The sequence below is a fragment of the Epinephelus lanceolatus genome, chromosome 6 (genome assembly GCF_041903045.1).
Source record: "Epinephelus lanceolatus isolate andai-2023 chromosome 6, ASM4190304v1, whole genome shotgun sequence".
Classification (NCBI taxonomy): Eukaryota; Metazoa; Chordata; class Actinopteri; order Perciformes; family Serranidae; genus Epinephelus; species Epinephelus lanceolatus.
In genome coordinates, this window is record NC_135739.1 from 13,623,615 (window position 1) to 13,638,556 (window position 14,942).

Genomic DNA, 14,942 nt, shown 5'->3' on the forward strand with positions numbered 1-14,942 from the left:
TTTTTTTCTACTTCCTTAGCGACCTAAACCACAAATAGAAGAGCTATATGTTTCCTGCAGTCCCTCCAGAAAGTTTCAGGCCACAGAAAAAGACAAGATCTGAACCTAACAAATGCAGCACCCGACTCCCCAAATACCACCAGTGCACCCCAGCTCTCTCTCCCACAACTGCCTCTTATGCATCCTCTCCATACACCCACCCAAAGTGTTCAAGAATTCCCCCTTGAGAGACAGACACAGATAATTGGTCACAGATTTTTGTTGGCAGGACACAAAGGGACCTCCTATTCACCCCTGCGCAGCTGTCTACTTCCCATTCTCCCATCTCTGCTCCCCTACTAGTTGCGTTCCCTCCAACGGTTCCCCCACCACCACCACCGTCGGAGCGGAGCTTAGCCGCTCCTCGTCCCCAAAACACAGCCCCTTTCACTGTCACAATAAAGCCATCGGGACACATGCCTCTCATGACCCTGACCCAAAGCCCCTCTCTAGCCTCCTTATGCCCCGAGGCCTCGGTGACATCCATGAGACCTTTGAATCTGTTACGAGTTCTCTTTGATAAAAGTTGTTCCACTAATTAGGGATCCACTGGCCTTCATTAATGCACCTGTAGGGTGATGCTTATCTCTGTTCTGTGTTAATTTATTTCTTCTGTGGTGGCCAGATTGTGCCATCACAACCATTTTGTACTTTATATGCTGCCATTGCCTATTAATGAAATCATAGTCAATATAATACAACAATTATACAGAATTTTATCAACAAACCGTTTATCTGTTGACTTATTCTGGAGTTTTACTTATTGCATACACTGTATTTCATGTGAGAGATACATGATCTGTTCTTTAAAGTACCTCTACATATCTAAAAATGGAGTGGTGGGAGATGTTTAAAGTACCCATATAACAATACATTTTCCACTTCAAGAAAAAGTTCTGCATTCAAAATCTGACTTAAATGGTCCCTGTCGGTGTAATATTATTATATTAAGCTTTCTGTACTGACTGCATATTAAAAGCTGTTCATTTGTTTTGTATGTAAAATCTAAACCTACAAAACTAGTAACTTGTGTTGACTAAAAAAACGACATTATTTCCCTCTGATATGTAGCGGAGCATCAAGTTAAAATAAAGTATTAAAGGCCCTGAAAACATAGTCACAATCACCTTCCTACTATCAACAATGTGGTCCCACACATAAGCTGCCGGTGTTACAGCAGTTTTGGTTATTTCAAAAGAGAGATGTCTGTAAAATCTTGTTTTGTCTTTGCTTTTCTTGCTGGTTTAGAGTAGGCAGAATATGGTTAGAAAAAGGTGGCTTCACATAGACTTTGTTGCATCAGTCAGAATTAAGCAGCATTTATAAAACTGTGATGATATCTGAAGGATTGTTTGCTTAGCCTATTGAATACTACTAGTATTTTTATCCAAAAAATAATTAAAAACGTGACTTAATTAGTCATGAATATTAAATGTTGTCGAGAAGGAATGTAAGGTTTAAAATCAAGTTTTCAGGGACTTTAAGTACAAGACAATGGAAATGCTTCGGTAAAGTACAAAAACCCTAAACGCATGCTTGAGTTAGGCCGTTCTCATAAACTGTTTGTACATCTCCCTATAAAAAGCGATGCACCCAAATTTATACATATCCCACATAATGATTAGCCAGTAATTCATGTATAACCTACATATTTTGGAAGGTTTCGGTCATGCGACCAATATGCTGATGAGAGTAAACAAGGAAGCAGTCCTGAGTGGTCCAGTTAGTAGGCAGGTCGGGGTGGTGGATGGGTCAAAAAACACAGGACTTCCTGCCGAGACTTTCCCCAGGAGACAAGTGTTTGGAACCAAGTGAACTTTGAGTCATTTTCAGATACGTCCTCACCATGTTTCTTTTCCTAAACCACACACAATAACTTTATTTGCCTAAACCTAACCTCCGTAACTTTATGTTAATTATGTAACTTTAAGTTAAGGACATATCATGGAGTGCTACAAGATCATATAAGCCGTTGTGTGAGGATACGTGCCTTGAGTACAGTACTTGAGTAAAGCCACATCCAGATTAATGCGTTTTTGTTTTAATAGTGTTTTTAAATGGAAATTATCTCCAAACACAAGGAGCAAAGTTTTAGAATTAATCTCCATCAATATTAACATATCCGAAAACACATATCGCATGACCATTTATGTACACTGGGCATGTGCATTGCAGTGTAAACAGGAAGCAGAAAGTCTGCTCTGTGGTTGGTTGCTTAGTTACAGAAAATACTGCGGAGATGATGAAAAGTAAGACCAGAGATTTTCTATGTTAGAAGCGACAGGTATGGCAGTCAAGGTAGAAAACAGATTGGGAGTCGATACAGAGCAAATATGACGACTTACAGAGGGCAATATTCATAGGTTAAGGTGACCATATTTTGATTTCCAAAAAAGAGGACACTCGGCCTGGCCACGACATAGCCTACTTAAATGATACTCGCAGTTTACTCAAAGATGCCTTATAATTTTAATATATTCAAAATTTATATGTATGGATAGAAAATTCAGTTATATTACAAAATAATATCTCTCAAAGACAGAAATTCAGATAGGCCCCAATAGGGGACACATACACACAGTAGAGTGTGGCGATCCGAGCCCGACGGTACCCGACGGGTTGGCCGGGTTCGGTCAAAAATGTAGCTATAAATTGTATTCGGGCTCGGGTCGGATTCGGTCAGCTTTCAGTGAAAATGTAGTGTAAAAATGAATAAAATCCTATTGTCTGTCCTGTTTATTGCCTGGGCACTGTTATTTACATGACAACACCTGAACTTAACACACACACACACACACACACACACACATTGGCTGTTTGTTTCTACCTCTCCCCTCGCTGGAAGTCTCGGACCTCCAGCCGCCGCCTCCGCCTTGATTAAACGCTGAAAATAAAATAAAAGAGGGAGACAGGTTTTTCCTATTTTATCTTATTTTGTTATATTTCTCCCTCTCCTCTCGCTAGAAGCGTCGAACCTCCCGCCTCCCGTTCCCATCTCAAACACGGAGGTCTCCCTCTCCGCAGCTGAGCACCCACAGTGCACGCCCGGCCTGTTAAATAGCCTGTAACCATAACAACTATGTGACACAAACTCAGTGCTTTGGTCATTAAATAATGTCGGGCTCGGTTCGGGTTCAGACAGAAATATGCTGCCCGTGCCGCACTCTAACACACACACACACACACACACACAAACACACGGAAAACCGGACATTATCATCAGTTTATAAAAACCCCCCGGACGCCCCGGACGGGACGTGAAAAGTGGACATGTCCGGGCAAAAGAGGACGTTTGGTCAGCCTATCATAGGTGGAGGATGCAATGGCAATGGGAAAGAAGGACTCACACAAAAATGATAAAATACAAAAGCTATGTAGATCTAGCTTTAATATACTGACCTAATATGCTGTGACTGATAAGACCCATGTGGCAGTGCCAGACCTAGCATGTTCAGTGCCCTAACAAGCTTCCCACCACCACAACGGTGGTGCTGGGGAAAAATGGTAGCCACCCCAGGTCTCACCCCCATATAGCCTCAGTGCGTAAGCGGCTTCATTTGGAATCACAAAACCCTTTCAGCAGTGTTAACTACGTTGGCACCGCTAGCCATGCTGACACTGCTAACTGTGCTAACAGAGCTAACAATGCTAAAGGGGGCCAGGTGAGTTTTCAGACTAAAACAGGGTCAACAGTGATTGCAAAGGTCTCTGTTTTAGGAGTTTCAAAATGCCAGAGTTGTGTGAACGATGGGCATACACTTCGCAATAGTTCGAGGTCTAAAATGAAAATGTATAAATGTGGATGAAGCCAAATGTGCTGAGTTACATTCTACTACTGTTAAAATGTCATTGTGACTCCTGGGTACGCAGCCAATTTATTATGGGAAGTACACAGTTTAAGTGTAAGGCTCCAAAACAACATGTTACCCATGAGCTCCTCTCGTTGTGGTGGTCCTAAAAAAGGCATTTATTTGAGAACATCTCTGCTGTAACCACTGAACAGTATGGTAATGATATTAGACTTTAGGAAGGCACAGGAGTAGAAATGTGTTCATACAGGAAACAGAAGAAAGTAGAGCAACACGTTTCACCTCCAGCTTCCTGTACTTTCTCCCTCCTCTCCCTAGCGTAATGGATTGCATGTGCGGAGTTGGTGTTGTGCCGAATACTTAAAAGACTAAAACAGACACAAGACAGAATCAAGGGGCACAAATAAGAAATTGTACAGTGTTGAAAGACGGGGAAAAAAAGGAGAAAAAACAAGAAGGAACAGCGAGAGTTCAGTCTGGAGGGAAAGAAGGAGAATAAGGTGATTACAATTCCAGTCACAACTAGCGCAGCAGCTTGTGCAGTGATCCTAGATTTCTTGAGCAGCCAAGCACAGCTGTTCCCAAGGGGCTCATGGGAAGGCATAGGTCAACCACCCCTTTCCTGACTCACCACATGTTAAAGGAATTCAGCAGTGCATTGTGGGATATGACACCGGTAACCCCCACAACTAAGTTTCCAAATTACTAACACATACATTCTCAAACCTGTCTGCCATTTCAGCGTTGGAAAAATGACAAACGTTGATGTAAAATGGGAATGTGTAATGTCATAATACCAGCGAGTAAGACACGTGTAGATTAAAAACCCACGCACTGAGTAATGGAGAAAATGATCACACTTCTTTGTATTTTAGTGGATGTAATTCTCAGAGTGAATGAAGACATTATCACCTGTTTTTCGGCTTATCTCTCTCAGAAGATCGGCCACGATGACCTCACTAATGGATGACTTACTAACACAAGTCAAATTTGGGGTATTAAACAATTATTTATCACAGTGTCCTGGCTTTACTCCTAGAAAACAGTTCTTATCTGTTTACCAAATGGAGACAGTACAAGCTATTGTAATAGATAAGGCAGACAAACAAGATTGTTCTTTTCGAGAGGCAAATGTTTGTCATTCGGTTTAACATTCCTGCATGCAGCTGGAGGATTGAATTCATTTGTCACATTCCCTCCATTACTCCTTTCTCCTCTCCCCTCTCCCCTCTGCTATCCCTAACATGAAACTAATTACAGGTTATTAGTAATCATACCTAAGAGTTATAGGCTGTAACTATCTGCAGCTTGGCCCGGAAATTGAGTTAGGGAGATAATGAATGACAACTGATCCACTGGACTTTTCACAATCAGTACTGGGAAATTGCTGTGTGTAGTTAACTAATTTTACACTGCCTGTTCAAGTTGGAAATTTTGCGGCGTTATTTCGTTGTGCTGTTATCTATTTAAGGGACAATCTTGGAATGGAAGGACAGAGTTTTCTCACCTTTAAGGGTGCTTTCACACCTGCCCTGTTTGGTTAAGTTCAACAGATCTCAAGTTTGTTTGCCCCCTAAGTGCGGTTCATTTGGGCAGGTGTGAACACAACAATCGCACTCAGGTGCGCACCAAAACAACCAAACTGAGACCTTCTTGAAGAAACAAGAACAAACAAAATCTGGTGCGGTTCGTTTGTGGTGAGAACGTGTTCCGACCTGGATCAGAACCAACTGCAGTCACATGACACATTGTTTGGGTTAAACATGAGCATGTTACAGTCCTGGAGGATTATTAATGTGCACCTCCTCCTGTACTGCCTTAATATGCACATTCAGCACATCCAATGCATCAAAACATTGTTTTCTAGTTGGAGCCGCGCCTCGTTTTCAAACTGTATGGTTTGACTAAAATGAACAATGACAGCAATATAGTCCACGATGAGCAGCGCTAAAATCAACCTGCGTAGTTGTCCCTCCATTGTGACATTAGAAAGTGTCACATTTATCTTGCAAGGGTACTCTTCTTCAACGTTTTGTTTACTTCCTGGATTTTTCCCACATGAAAATTCTGACCAATTAAGAGCAGCTTTCTCACTCAAAGCATTTGATCTGGTCTGTTTGTAAATGCTGCTGTGAGAACATGAACCAACTCTAGGCAACTTTGTAACAGAATTAGTCCGTGAAGCAAGCAAACTCTCGGTCTGACAGCACCGTAAGTCAGCAGTGGGAGTAGTAACAGTGCCAAATCGACATCTGAGTACAAGGGACAACCAGCAGGAGGGGGCCATGGACAGGATGGCTGTGCCGTTTGAAAGACGTGTTCTATGTGTGACCAAGGGCGTAAATATAGACAGTGCAGGCAGTGCGGTTGCACTGGGGCCCGTGATGTGGGGGGCCCATAGAGAGGATGGGACCTCCAACAATGTGTTGGGTGGAGAATGGGCCCTTATGAGTGACTGCCACCTTGAAAATATGGCTGTGTTCAAAGAAGAACTTTCATTAAACTAACAACAGTGCCATTTGCTATATATGCCCTTGAAAATGCAAACCCATCTCCATCATGTTTATTTTTTCCTTTTTTGTTAAATAGTCAGTAGCATCTATAACAAAATAATATACTTATTCTCTAACTAAAAATCGACAATTAAAATTGTTCAATTAAATAAAAAAATGTCTTATTTTCTTGGGTATTTTTTGTCACACACAGATATGCAGTGATGATTGCTGTGTAATATGTATATTGATGTTATCAGATGTCAAGTCTCTGATCATGTGACGAGACGATATATAGCGTGCACCGGGACCCATCGGAACTACCTTACACCACTGCGTGTGACCCACCGCTGGGAAATTGAAAAAGCAGCTAGCAGCGAACTAAAGGAAGGAGAACAGCGGCCGGAAATGTCAGCAAAATGTGTAGACGATGAGGTCTGGGAGCTCCGTACCCTCAGAGCAGAGGACGAGATCAGCCACCATATAATAGGGATAGTAAAAGGTTGTTATTGCCTGTTATGCTATGGTTTTTGTTTGGAAAGCACTGCCAATGCTTATGGTGTACTTTTGCTTCTGGGATGCCGGCATGCTGTCTAATGTCACACACAGCTGGTGTTGTTTGGCTCTGTGTAAAAATTCAAAGGTGGCGCACTATAGTCACTATAATCTCTGTTGAGAAAGTTTCTTTTCTCATTGTATAGTTAGGAGAACAACACACAGTTAAATGAGGGGGAAGTGAATAGAAATCATGTGGAACAAACTGTGACAATAACCAATTTTCCGGCTGCTGATAGAGGGATTGTGTTAACTACGTTTATTATTCAGATCGTCACAATTAGTGCCAAAACTATGCTCGGAAAAAGTGTCTTTTACTGTGAAACATCATAAACGTCTTGACAGACAGAACACCGGGTGTCCATTTATAGAGCTGTGTTTCATGGAGCAGTTATTGCCAGGTTTTCTTGTCAGCCTGGAGCTGTGTCAGGGTGGGGGTAAACGCTGGAGCTGATGGACATCTGTCAGCCAGCCAAAGAAGAAACAAACCTGGAGGACTAGCAAAAAAAGAGAAGGAAAGATATGGAGAGAGGAAAGGAAAATAAACTGTACTCTGATTACCTAGAAGTGAATTTCTGTGGATTAGAGGCCAAAAAAGTATTGGTTTATAAGACAGACACAGTACAACAATCTATTCAGCCTGTGAGGGTTGTGCCGGGCCATCTCTGACACCCGAGTCCCAGTGAGCCCAGAGGGACTATTTGGAGCCACAACAGGCCTGAGGGAGAGCTCGGCCACAGGTGGCGTCCAGCAGCTGCTATGGGTCTGCATACACAAACACACACAGCCTACTCTAATGCACATTCTCTGAACATACTCCGTCACACACACATGCCATCAAAACTGTACGTATGTAAGTGCATGCCAACATAATTGTGTCAAAGGAAGACTTACAGATAGAACCACAAGTATGCACAAGCATGGCACAACATGCACACACACATATATAGAGCCTGTAAGATAAGGATTCATCCTCACATACTGCCAGACACACCCGAACACACACACACACACAGATATTCCCTCTACAAACATAATCCACTGCTGTGCCAAATGATGCATGCTGTACACACACACTCTTACACCAGGCTATTGTTTAAAATATTCTACCCGCATCTGGTGTGCACACATGCTAGCACAAAGTCTGCCTGTCGCTCAAAGTCAAAGAGAAAAAATGATTCCCTCATGACACAAGGGTATAAACACGCAAAAACATATGCAAACACCGCACTTAAGTCAGATCAACCGCAAGAGTCGCACACACATGCACACACACTCGAACATGAAAAAGAGAAGGAAAAAAAAGTACCTCTTTAAAAAAAAAGTGTACAGTGTGCTCATGTGCACCCCTTCTCACACCCACACAGATTCCTGTAAGTAAACTCCAATGCTGCTGTCCATCTTTCAGCTGTAATGCTAGACACACACCCTGAGGAGGGAAAACCCACAACTTCACAGATTTACTGGCTGGAATCGCCTCGATTTCGGGGTTGTGACAGTCTACGCCGCAACAGCCAACACGTCCTTCTATCTGGCTGTTTTAGTTTTGATCAAAACATATTCAGATTTTTACTTCCCTGTCATTGGTGTGACACCAAAACAGTAAATTTCAACACTGATTTTATTATCTGTAGATACACTTCCAGCTGAGTACAGCACATACAGTGTGTTGTAAATGTGATTATGTTGAAATATGGAGTGGTTGAGTAGTAGTTTGACATTCCCCTTTCCTGAAGTATAAGCAGATTTCCCTGTGTTATGTAAGCCAGAACAACAAACTAATAAATACGGTAAACACTCACTAACTTTCCTAGCGAGACTACCCAGATGAACAATTTATCCTGGATTCCAGAGCAATGAGGCAACAAATTAAAACAGGCATTAGTGGTGAATTTGAGCTCTCTTACGGAGTAACAAGACACATGACTGACAGCAACGTTATGCAAACCCTCCCACAATTGTCCCTTTCATTGGTCCCGGGATCCAGACTTGTTGCCTTCCAAAAGTGTGACTCAAAGAATGGGAGAGAGCTCGGACTTGGTGGGTGGGATTCAGCTTTAAAACTTTAAAAACTGAACTCCATCACACAAAAACAAGAATCCGCATATGAGACAAGAACGATGCAGCTGAAAAGGAGCTTCCAGCCACCTCCTCGTGTTGGCTCATTAGCATCTAAGAGTGTCATGTGTCTTGTCACGGAGCACTAAACAGAATCAGCTCTTGTCTGATGCTCCTGGTTTGCTTGGAGGCCCTTTGTGACCACCACCCTCAGCCAGAAAACACAGTTGTGAGTCTGATCAGGCCATATACCTCTTCACCTCTGTCAGAGAATTGCCTGCTTACATGTGATGGCATGCGAGGGCACAAAAGCCGTTTCTTTATAGATTGCTCTGGCGATGTCAAGAGGGGTTAAACAACAGAGCAGGACCTTAGGGGGCTGCCAGCTGGGTTGAAATGATCCTCTTCCCAGGTGAGGGGTTGTTTGTGCAGGTTTTTTAGATACAGTGGAGTGGGGGTGAGGTGCATCATTGTGCTTACCTCCCCAATCCCTTGAGCTGACACATTTCATGGCTGCTATAAAGACGAGACACTGCCCTCAATTTCCTATGAAAGAGGCCTTAATAAGAGGGCAACAAAGCATACTCTCCCTCCCAGTTTCTGGGAAAATGTGATTATTATTGGAAGAGCTAAAAGAGTACCTCACCAATTTAGCACTACGCTCCCATAACACTGACTGACTAACTCTAAAAAAGAACCTGAATTGATGCAGCAGAGAAATGGATGATTAAAGAACCCTCAACAAAATAAGTTTTGGATTTGGATTGTAAGGGAAATTCAAGCTGATGGACAGGTATGACCTCAGCACCTTGTCCATTACTCTGTGGTTCCTGTGGACATCTGTGTGGACTGACCCTGAAGGCCTTTGCAAGTCTGGATCTGGACTCTTTGTTGCAAATATTTGCAATACGAGACAAAATGGAGTGGTCAATCAGTTAGGAGGATTTTGTGGTCCTCTCACTTTTTGAAAATAGGAAAAAAGGGTCAGTCCAATCCTGAGAGGGCGTCCAGATCAAGGAGAGTTTTGCTGATAAAGAAGCTGCTGAATTATCTGGACCATTTCTCGGTGACTTTTTCAGGATATCAGTGGTCCAGTTTGCTACACTGCTAACAATACTGGAATAAAGAGGACTCGTTAACTAATGCAGCACACCCAGGTAGATCTTCAATGGAGGGAAAAGGGACAGCAGTAAAGAACACATACAACCATAACAGTGACACAACTCAAGGTCATATTCATTTTTAAATGTGCAACAATTTTGGATTAAAAATATGGATTTGGTGTGCAAAGGCCTTTACTTGGATTTCTTTACTGTTTGTTTTTTTCTTTTCTACATACACAACACATCGTCATGTACACAAACAGGGAGATTTGCCTTGAGAAGATATAATTTGATGCACACTGGCTCTGTGTTTCCCTAAAATTAATAGAGCAACCCTTATTGCTTTGCAGTTTAATAACCAATGTATATGTGTGCCACACTGCTTGGGTGAGCGGCATGTGTGCGTCACAGAACCGCTTCTTTTTTTTCTTTTATTTCTGCACCTGTATTAAAAGGTTAGAGCAGCCACACTGCCCACATGAGCAGCGCTGGTGAGGCGCAGCGTGGCTGCTACTAAGTTGCAGAACATCCACAGAATAAAAGTGAAAATGGTCTTTTGATAATCATATTGACATTATGTCACCTTTCAGTACAGTTTCGATGTCTGTATCTGTCACAGACATTAAAAATATGTCTTTTTAACTCAACTTTTCCTGTTCCTGTTTCAAAATTAAAGCCCTCCAACAACATGTCTGGCAATAGGATCCCCCCATTTGTTAACACAAGGCTTCTTATTGTGAAATATTGTCATGACCATGTTGTTAAGAAAAGAACTGGCTTGCACGTCTCCAAGTACCAACTTTTAATTGTGGGAATACAGTAGTTCTAAAAGCAGGCAGCTTCACAGCAGCCCTACAGCAGCAGCACTGTCTGTGTGAACATAGTCTCGCTCACCAGACCTTTCTCAAGAAAAGAAAGGTCTGGCTGGGCCGACTCTCACTTTGAGATTGGAGAAAAAAATGCCCCGGCTGCTTATACTTCTTTCAACCAATCACAATCGTTCTGGGCGGTGCCACAGCAACGGTGCGCTTGCAAAAATATTGCTGGGGGGAAACAGGTTTTGGTGTAACACACCCACAAAAATATCACCTACAGGATGCGAACCATGGCAGAAAAATGGCTACATCTCCGCAAGATCAAACACCGCAAAAGTTAGTAAAGGACGTGTTGAAAACGGTTGAAAACTGCTACACAACCGGAGGTGGTAGGGCGGGACTTCAGCGGGTGGCTCGTTCTGCCCAATGAGAGGCTGATCTCTGCAGCAAACTTCCACCCACTCAGACTAGTGTGAACACCACACGTGTGCGAGCTGCAGCAGTTCAGCAAAGTAGCCATCACACACTGCTCACACAGGCAGTGTGGCCTTGGTGTTAAACCTGTTTTATATAATGTCTGTGCCTTGTCTTGTTCATTCTTGAACTCAATAAAAACATAGTTTAGAAAATAATTCAATCAATCAATGCAGCAGAATCAGAGATATCTTCTCTCTTTATTCCACACTTTCTTCTTCTTTGCCAAAACCTGTTGCCTACATTACCCACAGTGCAACTTAACTGCCAACAGCTTAGTTGGAGATTTAAATATGTTATGTCGTGGCTAACGTACCCTCAAGCAGTGTTGTAATCAAGACCAGCTAAACCAAAACCAAGTCATGACGAAAAGACCAAAGTGTACTAAGAGTGAGAATAGAACAAGAGTTTGAAGGGTTGAGACCGAGTCAAAACTAAGACCAGACCAGTGCGAGTCCCACGCTGCATGACACACGTACGATAAAATGCAAAACATGCAAACCACACACTCCTCAAATTGATCTGAGAGATCCACGTTCCCAGAAAAACAGCCACAGAAAACAAATGAAGATTAATCTTTTTTCACCTCTTTTATAGCCATACTGTAAAAATGTGTATGTATAATTGTACCATGAGAAACGTCTGGATAAAATAATCAAGAGGCATGGCAGATGTGAATTTCATGTGTGGGAATTTTCCTTTGTTTTCTATGAGCAGACAAATACTAAAAGAGATACTAAGACTCTAAAATCAATATGTTTATTAAACACTTCTTTTTTTTCGCAAAGACAATTTTTGTTTTGACCGATCTTGAAATAAAATCCAGAGTCCTCTTTGTTTTGGTACAAGATAGAACCAAATAAAAAATGCTGCTGATTCCAAAACAAGACAGAAATTTTCAAAAAGTGGTCTTGCAACTAGTCTCTAAACCAAAACGATCTTGAATACTACAGCAGAGGCCTCAAGCAGAGACGAGGTGCGGGCTACAGAGGTCTGGTAAGCCAACTTCTTTCTACCTCCACACCCCCAGATTTTTCTTTTTTTCGTTTTCAAACTCGTAGTCTTCGGCTCCAACCAACGCTGACTCACCTCAGACAGTTTATCAGACTCTGTGCAGCCACAAAACGCTTTATTCAACTGTTCTCACATACGTAGGAGTACTACTCATGACCTGAGACTTTGATGTGTAAAATTAGAGTTCCTCTTTGAGTTAATATGTATGTAGACCATGTAGAAAGAAGTGGGGTGAGTGCTGAGAAAAGTTGGTCTGAACTGCTTGTATAACCTTGACAGTGAAGCAGTAATTTATGAGGTGTCTAGAGAAAGATTAACAACCTTTTTTTTATTTATCTCTCTCTTTGTTTTGGCTGTGTTGTCCACAGCGAGTTAAGATGATGGATTTAGGGTGTGTAAATGTTGTCAGGGATTTTGACTCCACAAGCAAAGAGTAAATAAATGCGCTGCACATTTGGATGGGTAGATTCAGTAATGCTGATGCATGAAAGTAAGGTGGGTGGTTATTTGTCAATACTACAGGCCTTGTCTTGCCCCTCTGTGTTCAGCCGTTACACTGTATATCTCTCATCACATGACTGCGCTGGAGGCAAAGAGTGGAGCGAGCGTTTCATGGGAGCCTGTTTGAAATGATTGTTGTGCTCCTCCAACGTTTGTATTTGTCTTTCAGGAGGCATGGGGCAGAGGAGGAGGGGGCAACTCTAAAATCTGACAAATTGCTGAAAATTGCCTTCACACAGTCATTCCTGTTTGGACACACTTGGCACATCTGGTTGTGATCTGGCAACAAAAGTGCCGTGGCGGAGGGCTCAGCTCTCAGAGTGGTGCCACATATTATCCCCTCCTCCTCTCTCCTCCTCCTCTCTCCTGGTTTGGTCTGTAAACATACTGATGTTCATCCCTCTTTTTCCCCCTTTTCTCACTCTTTCTCCTTCCCTCTCTCCCCTCTGTGGGAGCTGATGGTGTTTGTAGTGATGCTTGGCACTAGTCCCGCCAGAGCATTCCTGAGCTCCTCTCCGACTTTAAGGGCATCAGTGGGTTGTAATTGAGGCATCTGCAAAGATGAATGCTGCGCTGTGACACTGCAAGCAGCACATATTTTCAAAGGAGAGAGCTGCTCACAATCTGGCAACTTTAAACACAGCCAATAAAAAGATCCCAGAGATAAATTCTCTGTGTTTGGCACGACGCAGCACACACGCCTCTCTCCACACACACACACACACACACACATGATTAGTAGTTCAAAAGTAGAGCATCCCAATCTGCAAAGATCTCTTTGTCTGCGTGTGACTCTGATCACAGTGTGCGGTGCAGCAGCATCAGTCAACAGTGTCTTATAAATCCTCACCTCATTGTTTTACTGTAGTCTTTACTAATCTGTGTGCTCTGGACAACATCTGCCGGGATGACTGCGTGTTTTCCATGTTATAATGTCTCCATGGAAAAACACATGACATGAATAAGAAGTGGAGCAGCTCCACTGACTCAAGCTGGCAAAAAGATGCCAAGCATTGCTTTCGAAAGGTTTCAGACGATATTTGACGTGTTCTTTGTCTCTCGGCGCTAAATATAAGCTCGATTTGAGGTTCGTATGTATATTTTTTTGCAACGTATGTGTCAAATAAACACACGATGGAAGTAGAGGAGAGGTCATGGGTAAATACTTGCAGCATTGTCAAGCCTGCAGCTGTGTAGCTTGGAGAGAAAAACGGAGTGCACAGCTGCAGACTGAGGCCTCAGCTTCTCAAATTGCTTCTGCCTCAGTTTCCTGCCCTCTTTACCGACTAGGCCAAGCCAGGCCCTTATTAGACCCACCCCCACCTTAATAATCCATGATGTCACCTCAGCATCACTTTTTTGTTTTTCTTCCCTACTACTATTTTTTTCATCCCCGCTGCTGGTGCACACCCCCATTGTTTGTTAAATATTAACAGGTGTGGGAGGAGAAGCGAATCCTGAGGTTCTTCTGTTCCATCCGTCCGTCTATCTGTCCATCTACTGCTATCACCACATCTGCTTCAGTTTTGACTTCCCCTGGTTTGTTTGTCCATCTGTATTTGTGTTTCTTCCCCCCTCCTCTCCTTTTCCTCAGCCCCCCTCCTTCAGTGGAGGGAGGCTGAGGAATGATCAGTCAGGCTTTGATGCCGCTGGCCCCTGCCCTGGCTTTCCACAGCACATGAGCCCAGGCAATTACGAAAGCGCTCCTAGCCGACTGCTATTACTCTGTAATGCTCCTGTCTGGAGCAGGAGGAAGAGGAGCAGAAGGTGGAGCAGTGTTTGATTTGATATGGAACCAGGGGATCCATTTTACAATGACGCTCCATGAATTTCGAAATATTCAAAATAAATTCATCCCGGCCTGGAACGCTGTGATTGGCAGCTCTCTCACTGAACCACTCTTCCTGATCTGGGAGAAGAAAGTCGTCTGGATGCTGCAGCACACATGTGGCAGACAGGAAGTGCTCGGGTATGGGGGGAGAGTAAAGGGAGAGCAGGAAAGATGATGGCCCCTTTATCCCCAGCAATCATTAGACAAGACTCCACAGGAAGTCAGAAATCACCACTCCATATGATCCATAC